This window comes from Pan paniscus, chromosome 10 (genome assembly GCF_029289425.2).
Source record: "Pan paniscus chromosome 10, NHGRI_mPanPan1-v2.0_pri, whole genome shotgun sequence".
NCBI lineage: Eukaryota > Metazoa > Chordata > Mammalia > Primates > Hominidae > Pan > Pan paniscus.
The window spans coordinates 130,235,021-130,245,325 of record NC_073259.2 but is presented as its reverse complement, the minus strand read 5'-3'; positions in this window follow the sequence as shown (position 1 = coordinate 130,245,325).

The following is a 10,305-nucleotide window of genomic DNA, read 5'->3' as shown; positions in this document are numbered from 1 at the left end:
AGGGTTTCGCCAAGTTGCCCAGGCTGGTCTCAAACTCCTGGTCTCAAGCAATCCACCTACCTCGGCCTCCCAAAGTGCTGGGATTACAGGCGTGAGCCACCACGCCTGGCCCTGGATATTTCATTTGTATAGGACCACACAACCTGTGGCCTTCTGTGTCTGCCTCCTCTCACTCAGCATAATGGTTTTGAGGGTCTTCCACTTTGTAGTACATAACAGTATTTCATTCCTTTGTATGGTTGAATAATGTTCTTCAACACTGTTGTATAACTTTCAGTATGATACTGAGTGCACCTCCTTGGTTAAATTTATTCCTAAGTATTTTGTCTTCGTTGATGCTATTGAAAATGAAATTGTTTTCTTAATTTCATTTTTGGGCTATTTCTTGCCAGTGTACAGAAAGACAGCTGATTGGCCGGGCGCGGTGGCTCACACCTGTAGTCCCAGCACTTTGGGAGGCCAAGGCGGGTGGATCACCTGAGGTCGGGAGTTCAAGACCAGCCTCAACATGGAGAAACCCTGTCTCTACTAAAAATACAAAATTAGCCTGGCGTGGTGGTACATGCCTGTAGTCCCAGCTACTTGGGAGGCTGAGGCAGAAGAATTGCTTGAACCTGGGAGGCGGAGATTGCGGTGAGCCGAGAGTGCGCCATCGCATTCCAGCCTGGGCGACAAGAGCGAAACTCCGTCTCAAAAAAAAAAAAAGAAAGACAGCTGATTGTTGTATACTGATCCCATGTCCTGCAACCTTGCTGATCCCATTCACTCACTCTAAAGGGCTTGTGTGCATCCTTTAGGACTTTCTACGCATACCATCGTATCATCTGCAAATGGTTTTTCTTCCTTTCCAGTCTGAAGGCCTTGTATTTCTTTTTCTTTCTTCTTCTTTTTTTTTTTTTTTTGAGACAGAGTTTAGCTCTTGTCACTCAGGCTGGAGTGTAATGGAGCGATCTCAGCTCACTGCAACCTCTGCCTCCCTGGTTCAAGCGATTCTCCTGCCTCAGCCTTCTGAGTAGCTGGGATTACAGATGCCCATCACCACACACAGTTACCTTTTTTTTTTTTTTTGTAGAGATAGGGTTTCACCATGTTGGCCAGACTGGTCTCGAACTCCTGACCTCAGGTGATCCACCAGCCTTAGTGTCCCAAAGTGTTGGGATTACAGGTATGAGCCACTATGCCCGGCCTCTTTTTTGTGTTTTGTTTGTTTGTTTGTTTTTGAGATGGAGTTTCGCTCGCTGCCCAGGCTGGAGTGCAGTGGCGCGATCTTGACTCACTGTAATCTCTGCCTCTGGGTTCAATAGATTCTCCTGCCTCAGCCTCCCAAGTAGCTGGGACAACAGGCATGCACCACCACACCCAGCTAATTTTGTTTATTTTTTGTAGAGACGAGGTCTCACTATTGCCCAGTCTGGTCTGGAACTCCTGGGCTCAAATGATCTGCCCACCTCGGCCTCCCAAAGTGCTAGGATTATAGGCGTGAGCCACTGCGCCTGGCCAAGTCTTGTATTTCTCTGTTTTGCCCAATTGCCCTAACCAGAACCTCCAGGACAATACTGATATTGACAATATTGAAGGGGAAGGAGCAGATATCCACTTCTTGTTCCTGATCTTAGGGGCAAGCATCAGTCTCTCACATTAAACATGATGTTAGCTGTGGACTTTTTGTAGATGCTCTTCATCAGGCTGGGGAAGTTCTACTCCATCTACTCCTGGTTTGTTAAATGTTCTTATGTTGAAAGGTAAACCTGTTTTCTCATGTGTAAAATGAGGACAACAATCTCTATAGGGAGAGTTTTTTGAAGTTGAAAATGGGATAACATAAGGCCGGGTGCAGTGGCTCACACCTGGGGCATATCTGATATAACCCTGTAAGCCTCAATTTCCTTATCTCTAACATGGGTATTATAAAGCATCTACCTCCTAGGGCTCACACTGGCAGGCAGCGGTAGATGTGATTTACATTGCGAGATTACCAAGTGCCTGGGACATAGAAGCTGTGTGCTATGATAGATGACAGATAAAATGAGATGTGGTCCTTGTCCTGAAAAAGGAGAGATAAAATGTGGTACTGACAGCTACATCGCACTTGATATCAGCAGCAGAAATGGAGCACTGGCGGTGGTTCCGGGGGCACAGCAGGGAGGGCCGGGCCAGGCCACAGCAGAGAGAGAGCGCTGGGCCTTCCAGGGAGGGGAATGCACAGCAGCACAGAGGGAAGAAGTGTGGGGTGCGGTTGAGTAGCCACAGAGAGCTCTTCTTGCTGGGACCTGGGCTGCGTAATCCTAATCGTAATCGGGAAGCAATGGGATTGAAGTTACTGTTGCACTGAATGCAAGCAATGGACGGGGGTGGGGAGACTTCTCCTAGAAGACTTATAAACTGAAGTGCTCCTGCTGAGGGCAGGAGAGGAGGGAGGCAGAGTTTTGAAACAGGAATGGGAGCTGGACATGGTGGCTTATGCCTGTAATCCTAGCACTTTGGGGGGCCGAGGCAGGTGGATCACCTGAGGTCAGGAGTTCGAGACCAACCTGGCCAACATGGTGAAACCCTGTCTCTACTAAAAATACAAAAAAAAAAAAAAAAAAAAAATTAAACGGGCATAGTAGCTCGTGCCTGTAATCCCAGCTACCCAGGAGGCTGAGGCAGGAGAATCACTGGAACCCTAGAGGTAGAGGTTGCAGTGAGTCAAGATTGCGCCACTGCACTCCAGCCTGAGCAACAAGAGTGAAACTCCGTCTCAAAAAAAAAAGAGAAGAAGCCAGGCGCGGTGGCTCCCACTTGTAATCCTAGCACTTTGGGAGGCTGAGGAGGGTGGATCACTTGAGGTCAGGAGTTTGGGACCAGCCTGGTCAACATGGTGAAACCCTGTCTACCAAAAAAATACAAAAATTAGCCGGAAATCGCTTGAACCCGGGAGGCGGAGGTTGCAGTGAGCCGAGATCGTGCCACTGCACTCTAGCCTGGGCAACAGAGCAAGACTCCGTCTCAAAAAGAAAAAAAAAAAGAAAAGAAAAGAAAAGGAAAGAAAAAGGAATGGGGAAAGGCCAGGTGTGGTGGTTCACACCTGTAATCCCAGTGCTTTTAGAGGCTGAGGTGGGTGGGCTGATTGAGCTCAGGAGTTTGAGACCAGCCTGAGGAACATAGGAAGACCTCATCTCTACAAAAAAAAAAAAAAAAGAAAAAGGGATGGGTGTTAGAAAGCAGGATGATGTTTCCTGATCTTTTTTGATCAGCGCTGGGAGAGTTCTGTTAGGAGATAACTGAATTCTGACTTATACCAGCTGTGTGCACAGCATGGGATGGGACCACAGTTAGCAACATTTTGGAGAAAGAATTCACCACCCAAAATTTGACAAATGGGAAGGGACAGGCAGGCTGCCGTGAAAAAAGAAAACTCAGAAATGCTGCCAGGGTGTTACTGACTGAGCTGGACAGTCTTTGTGGTGGCCTTGATATAAACTGAGACATTTTGTCAGGAATGGGGAAACAGAGATGAAGAATAAGGAAAGTTGCTGCCGGGCATGGTGGCTCACGCCTGTAATCCCAGCACTTTGGAAGGCCGAGGCGGGCAGATCACGAGGTCAGGAGTTGGAGACCAGCCTGGCCAGCACAGTGAAACCCAGTCTCTACCAATAAAATACAAAAAATTAGCCAGGCATGGTGGCATGCGCCTGTAATCCCAGCTACTTGGGAGGCTGAGGCAAGAGAATTGCGTGAACTAGGGAGGCAGAGCTTGCAGTGATCCGAGATCGTGTCACTGCACTCCAGCCTGGGCGACAGAGCAAGACTCCATCTCAAAAAAAAAAAAAAAAAGTTGCTGCTGGGCCAGGCGCGGTGGTTTACACCTGTAATCCCAGCACTTCGGGATTAAGGTCAAGAGATGGAGACCATCCTGGCCAACATGGTAAAACCCTGTCTCCACTAAAAATACAAAAATTAGCTGGGTGTGGTGGCGTGCACCTGTAATCCCAGCTATTTGGGAGGCTGAGGCAGGAGAATCACTTGAACCTGGGAGGTGGGGGTTGCAGTGAGCTGAGATCATGCCACTAGACTCCAGCCTGGCGACAGAGTGAGACTCCATTCAAAAAAGAAAAGCAGCTGCCTTTATACGTGCTGACTACAAAATCAGCAAATTCGAGGTGTATTATCCACACTTCATAGAAGAAGACTTCTAGGCACAAGACAGCTGTCACCCAGGCAGTCACTCAGGACCCAAATCTCGTGGGACTAATAGCACTTCACGATGATGACTTTGGATTTCATTCTAAATGTAATGGGAAGCCCCTGGAAGTTGAAGCAGCATCTTTTAAAAACACCATTCCAGCTGAATAGAGAATTGACTGAAAGCAGCAAGAGGCAAAACATGGGCCAGGCGGGGTGGCCAACTTCTGTAATCCTAGCACTTTGGGAGGCCAAGGTGGGCTTATTACTTGAGGTCAGGAGTTCAAGACCAGCCTGGCCAACATGGCAAAACCCCATCTCTACTAATAATACAAAAATTAGCCAGGCGCGGTGGCATAGGCCTGTAATCCCAGATACTCAGGAGGGTGAGGCATGAGAATCGCTTGAACTTGGGAGGTGGAGGTTGCTGTGAGCCAAGATTGCGCCACTGCACTGCAGCCTGGATGACAAAGTGAAACTGTGTCTCAAAACAACATCAACAACAACAACAACATGAATATTCAAGTTGTCCAGGCAAGAGGGTTATTGTCATGGCAGTGGGAATGGGGAGAGGTGGCTGGGTCTGTGATTACAGATGCTCATGGACTTATAATGGGGTCATGTCCCAGTAAACCCACTGTAAGCTGAAAATGTTAAGTAAAAAATGCATTTAATACACCTAACCTCCTGAACATCATAGCTCAGCGCAGCCCGCCTTAAAAGGGCTCAGAACACTCACAGCAGCCTACAGTTGGGCAAAAGCGCCTGGCAGCCCAGGACGCAGGAGTGTTGGCTGTCTGCCTTCATTCAGCTCACTGCCACTGCCCAGCACCACGAAGAGATCATACGGCACGTCACTAGCCTGGAAGAAGATCAAAATTCAACATCTTAAGTACAGTTTCTACTGAGTGCATATTGCTTTTACACCATCCTAAAGTCAAAAAATCCTAAATCGCCGGGTGTGGTGGCTCACGCCTGTAATCCTAGCACTTTGGGAGGCCAAGGCGGGTGGATCACTTGAGGTCAGGAATTCAAGACCAGCCTGGCCAATATGGTGAAACCCCGTCTCTACTAAAAATACAAAATTTAGCCGGGGGTGGAGACGGGCACCTGTACACCTGTAATCCCAGCTACTAGGAAGGCTGAGGCAGGAGAATCGCTTGAACCCAGGAGGTGGAGGTTGCAGTGAGCTAAGATAACGCCACTGCACTACAGCCTGGGCTACAGAGTGAGACTCTGTCTCAAAAAAAAAAAAAGAATCCTAAGTCAGGGCCGTCTATATTTTGGAGGTGTTATTGGCGAGACTTGCTAATAGGCTGAACGTGGGAAGAGAAGGAAAGGAAGAGGCTAGGGTGAAGTCTGAGTTTCTGGCTGGAGCATTTGGGGAGACGTCAATGCCATTTATCGGGATGCAGAGTGTTTGCGGATGAGCAAGTTTTGGGCACAGAGATGGAAAGTAAGGTTAGTTAGAGGTAGAGGGACTTGAGAAAGAGAAACTTGTGAATAGAGAGGAATGAGTCAATGAAAAAGGAGAAAAATGCAAGGGACAGAAGAGATAACTGACAAGAGAAAGCCCCAGGGGGCAGCAAAGGGAATGTCCAGGAAAAGACAAAACCTCTGCAGATGTGAGATTTGGCCACTGTTTCTGTGAAGTTTGCCCTTCCCTAAAGGGCTCTGCATGGGAGGTCCCTTCTGCCTCCTCGCCCTGGCCCTAACCCCTTTGCTGGTCCATCTCTGCTCATCCGGCTCATTCCTGGCTCAGAAGCCAAATACCACAACCTATCACAGGTATCAACAAAGATTTTATTGTATTTGCAATAAAGTCACTGTTGTATTCTCTGAGTCTCATTAAAATACAACCTTCAGTACACACATTTGGTTTTTTTTTTTTTGAGGCAGAGTCTTGCTCTGACACCCAGACTAGAGTGCAATGGCATGATCTCGGCTCACTGCAAGCTCTGCCTCTAGTTTCAAGCGATTCTGCTGCCTCAGCACCCTAAGTAGCTGGGATTACAGGCACCTGCCACCATGCCCAGCTACTTTTTTTTTTTTTTTTTTGAGTTGGAGTTTCACTCCTTTTGCCCAGGCTAGAATGCAATGGTGTGATCTTGGCTCACTGCAACCTCCGTCTCCCAGGTTCAAGCGATTCTCCTGCCTCAGCCTCCCAAGTAGCTGGGATTACAGGCATGCACCACCACCCCGGCAAATTTTGTATTTTTAGTAGAGATGGGGTTTCTCCATGTTGGTCAAGCTGGTCTTGAACTCCTGACCTCAGGTGAGCCACCCGCCTCGGCCTCTCAAAGTGCTGGGATTACAGGCGTGAGCCACCGTGCCCAGCAATTTTTTGTATTTTTAGTAGAGATGAGCTTTCGCCATGTTGGCCAGTCTGGTCTCGAACTCCTGACCTCAGGTGATCCACCCGCCTCAGCCTCCCAAAGTGCTGAGATTATAGGTGGAGCCACTGTGCCTGGCCTTTTTTTTTTTTTTTTAATGGAATCTCGCTCTGTTGCCCAGGCTGGAGTGCAATGGCACGATCTTGGCTCATTGCAACCTCTGCCTCCTGTGTTCAAGCGATCCTCCCACCCCAGCCTCCCAAGTAGCTGGGATTATTAAATGTGCGTCACCATGCCTGGCTAATTTGTGGGTGGTTTTTTTTTTTTTTTTTTTTTGAGATGGAGTCTCGCTCTGTCGCCCAGGCTGGAGTGCAGTGGCTCAATCTCGGGTCACTGCAACCTCCACTTCCCGGGTTCAAGCAATTCTCCTGCCTCAGCTTCCTGAGTAGCTGGGACTACAGGCGCCTACTACCACACCCGGCTAATTTTTTGTATTTTTTGTAGAGATGGGGTTTCACCTTGTTGGCCAGGCTGGTCTCAAACTCCTGACCTCAAGTGGTCCGCCCGCCTTGGCCTCCCAAAGTGCTGGGATTATAGGCGTGAGCCGCCGCACCTAGCCAGTACCCACATCTTGGTCAGAGAATAAAAAAGGAAGAGTCGGTAAATACACAGCAAAAGTATTAGGGAAAGGAGGGACAGAAACTAGAGAAACACAGATCTCAGTACATACAGGAGAGTTGACACAGCATCATTATAGTCCACTGATGGGTGGCGCTGGGAACTTGGGAGACACCAACACGTTGGAGTCAGGGCTATGGGACAGGTGTGGGGGGCAAGTTGGGGAGGACCGCTAACCCCTGATCATTCAGGCTCCACCCCCAATGCAAAATTGTAATGCAACCAACCAGCTCTGTTCAGTACTTCCCCCAGGAGAGAAAATCAGTCAGACTAGATGAAGAGATTAGACTGCTCACTGTACCAAGCCCATTAAGGCAGGAAAGTAGACTCTTATCTTAAAAAGCTTTTCCCCTCTCTACACAATAAGGGTTTTCTGGCTAATGATTTTCAGGGAAACAGAAAATCTGATCAATCAGAATGCCCCATTCCCCAGATTTCTCATTAACTGTGATTTTGTTGCTTTTCACAAAGCCTTTGGGAACTTTTAAATGACCAACTTTGCAGGTATATATGCAATTCTGGAAATGGTATTAAAAAGCATACTTACGGCCGGGTGCCGTGGCTCATGCCTGTAATCCCAGCACTTTGGAAGGCCGAGGTGGGGGTGGATCACTTGAGGCCAGGAGTTCAAGATCAGCCTGGCCAACATGGTGAAATTCTGTCTCTACTAAAAATATAAAAATTAGCCCAGCCTGGTGGCAGGCACCTGTAGTCCCAGCTACTCGGGAGGAGGGGGTACGAGAATTGCTTGAACCCGGGAAGGCAGAGGTTACAGTGAGCTGAGACTGCACCATTGCACTCCAGCCTGGGCAACAGAGTGAGACCCTGTCTCAAAAAGAAAAAAAAAAAGGCATACTTAACAGATGAAATCCATATGGTGTCTGGAATGTGCTTCAAAATAATGGAGGTGGGCGTGAGGTCTTAGAAGAAAACAAAATTGGCCCTGAGTTGATAATTGTTAGATTGGATGGTGGTCATTCATTATGATGAAGGGGCTCATTATACTATTCTCCACTTCTGTGTACTGAAGATTTTCTGAACTAAAAAGGTAGAAAGTACATGCGTTAAACTTCAGGATAAGTTCAATCACACCACCCTATACAAGTCTAATTTCAGATCTTTACCGAAAATAAGGGAAACCATGTTCTACAGAATCGAGTCCACATCAAGATGAAATGCTTTTCACGCCATTTAGAGATTAGTCTTATAGCTAAAATTACTCAAGTTGAAGTTTTGAAATTACCTACGCAGTCTTCAGAGTCAACGCCTACTGTCGCTCAAACTGCCCCCTCTGATCCCCCTTTCCTCCCCTGCCCCACCAGTCCCAGGGTGTGGGCAGAGGCAGCTGGAGCAGGATGGGCTCCAAGTGAGTTCATCCACAGGCTGTCTCGATATCTGCTTCCTGCCAGGTCTGTGCGAGGTACGGCACCAGGCCCTCGTCCTGGTGGGCTCGGAATCTGGTGGGGAAGAGAAACTGAGTAATTCAACATGATCGGTGTCCTGAGAGCCGCTCCGAGGCCCGACTCCATGTGTGCGTGCACCTGTGTGGTGGGGAGGGAATATGAAGGCTGGTTTCTGAGGATCTGATGTTTAAGGAAAGACCTGAAGGAAAAGAGTGGAGATGGGGAAGGGCTGGGACAGAGGAGACAGACCTTGGGAAAACTGTAAACAGCAAAACCAAACCAAACCTGGTGTGTTCAGAAAACGAAAAAACAGCAAAGAAAGCAGGGGAGGGGCTTCCATGAGGGCCTGGGCCTTTATCTGGAAAGCGCTGGAAGGACTGAAGAGAAGAGTGACCTGGCTAGACTTGGGCTTTTTAAAGCTCGTGCTATGATGTGGAGGACGGATGAGGCCACTACTTGAGCTGCTTGGGCAATGACGTGACTTGGATGGGGGTGATGGCAGTGGGGATGGAGAAAAGCGGATGTGTATTTAGAAGAAACTGAGAAGAGAAACTTGGCAGGACTTGGTATCGGGAGGGGAGAGGAAGGACTTCAGGGATAATTCTCTGGATGTGGGCTTGGGTGACTGGTGGATGGTGAGGCCACTTACAAGAGGGAAAAGCCCGGTTAGGCTTCTCTGACCCATGTAGCCTCGCTACCTCGGACATGACTCTGGTTTGTCTGTAATGGAATTAACCACGCCACCACCTTGAGAACTGTGCAGAGCTGTACATGCCCCTGCAGCAGCTGGAAATGTTAAGCCTGAGCAGGGCCCAGTGAACATCAAGGAACAGGACTCCAGGGCACCGGCCTCGCTCCCTCTGGATCCTGCTCCTGTCCTGCTCCTGTCGCTGCTACTCCCTCCCAACCCATCCAAACTCTGCTTTCTCCTCCAATCAAGCCCCTACCATCTTTTAGGACCCCAGGTAGGTATGGCGCTGCGCTCAAAACATTAACACAGACCCCTGCTGCTGAGCTCAGTGGAAACCGAGTTCCTTCCAGCCCAAAGGAGTCTGTGAGGCGCTCACCTTTCCCTCTAGGACCCCCGGCTCTCAAGGCCCAGGCTTGCTTTGTGTCTCCTCAGGGGAGGTATGGGGGTTTGATCAGACAAGAGCTTGTGTATCAACCCACTGCATTCTACATCGAGATCCAGATCTGGGCAGTCATCTGGTGAAGCAACCCCATGGCTCTGTGCGGGGCTGTGTCTTCTCGCTGGGTCACCCTGTCCAGGCACAGGGCGCCAGATGGGTGGGCACGGGGCCCAGGAAAACGACAGAGAAAAGCTGCCACATTAAACGAAGATGAGCCAAACCTTCTCAGCACCTGAACAAAGGAACAGTTCTACTGGCCAGCTTTCTAGTCTTTCCCATCTCTGGTATTGGGTCAATAACGAGGAGGGGAACCACAGTGCCTGGAGGCTCCCACTGTGACTGAGGATCTTGCAGAGCTGGGCCAGTGCTGGCTGTGCTGATGACTGCACTCTCTAAGCACAGAGCTCCACGGGCTACTGAACACTTGGACACATGTGATTTCACGTGAAACTGTCAAGCGTGCAGGCCTGGTGCTCTTTGCCCAAGTCCCGGATGAGGAAACGGGAGGTTTATAGGGGCACCAGTGAGTTCTGTCCATCTGGGTGCGGCCTGGAGCAGTGGCCTGCCTCACTAGCCCCTGCTGAGGCCACAGGCAGA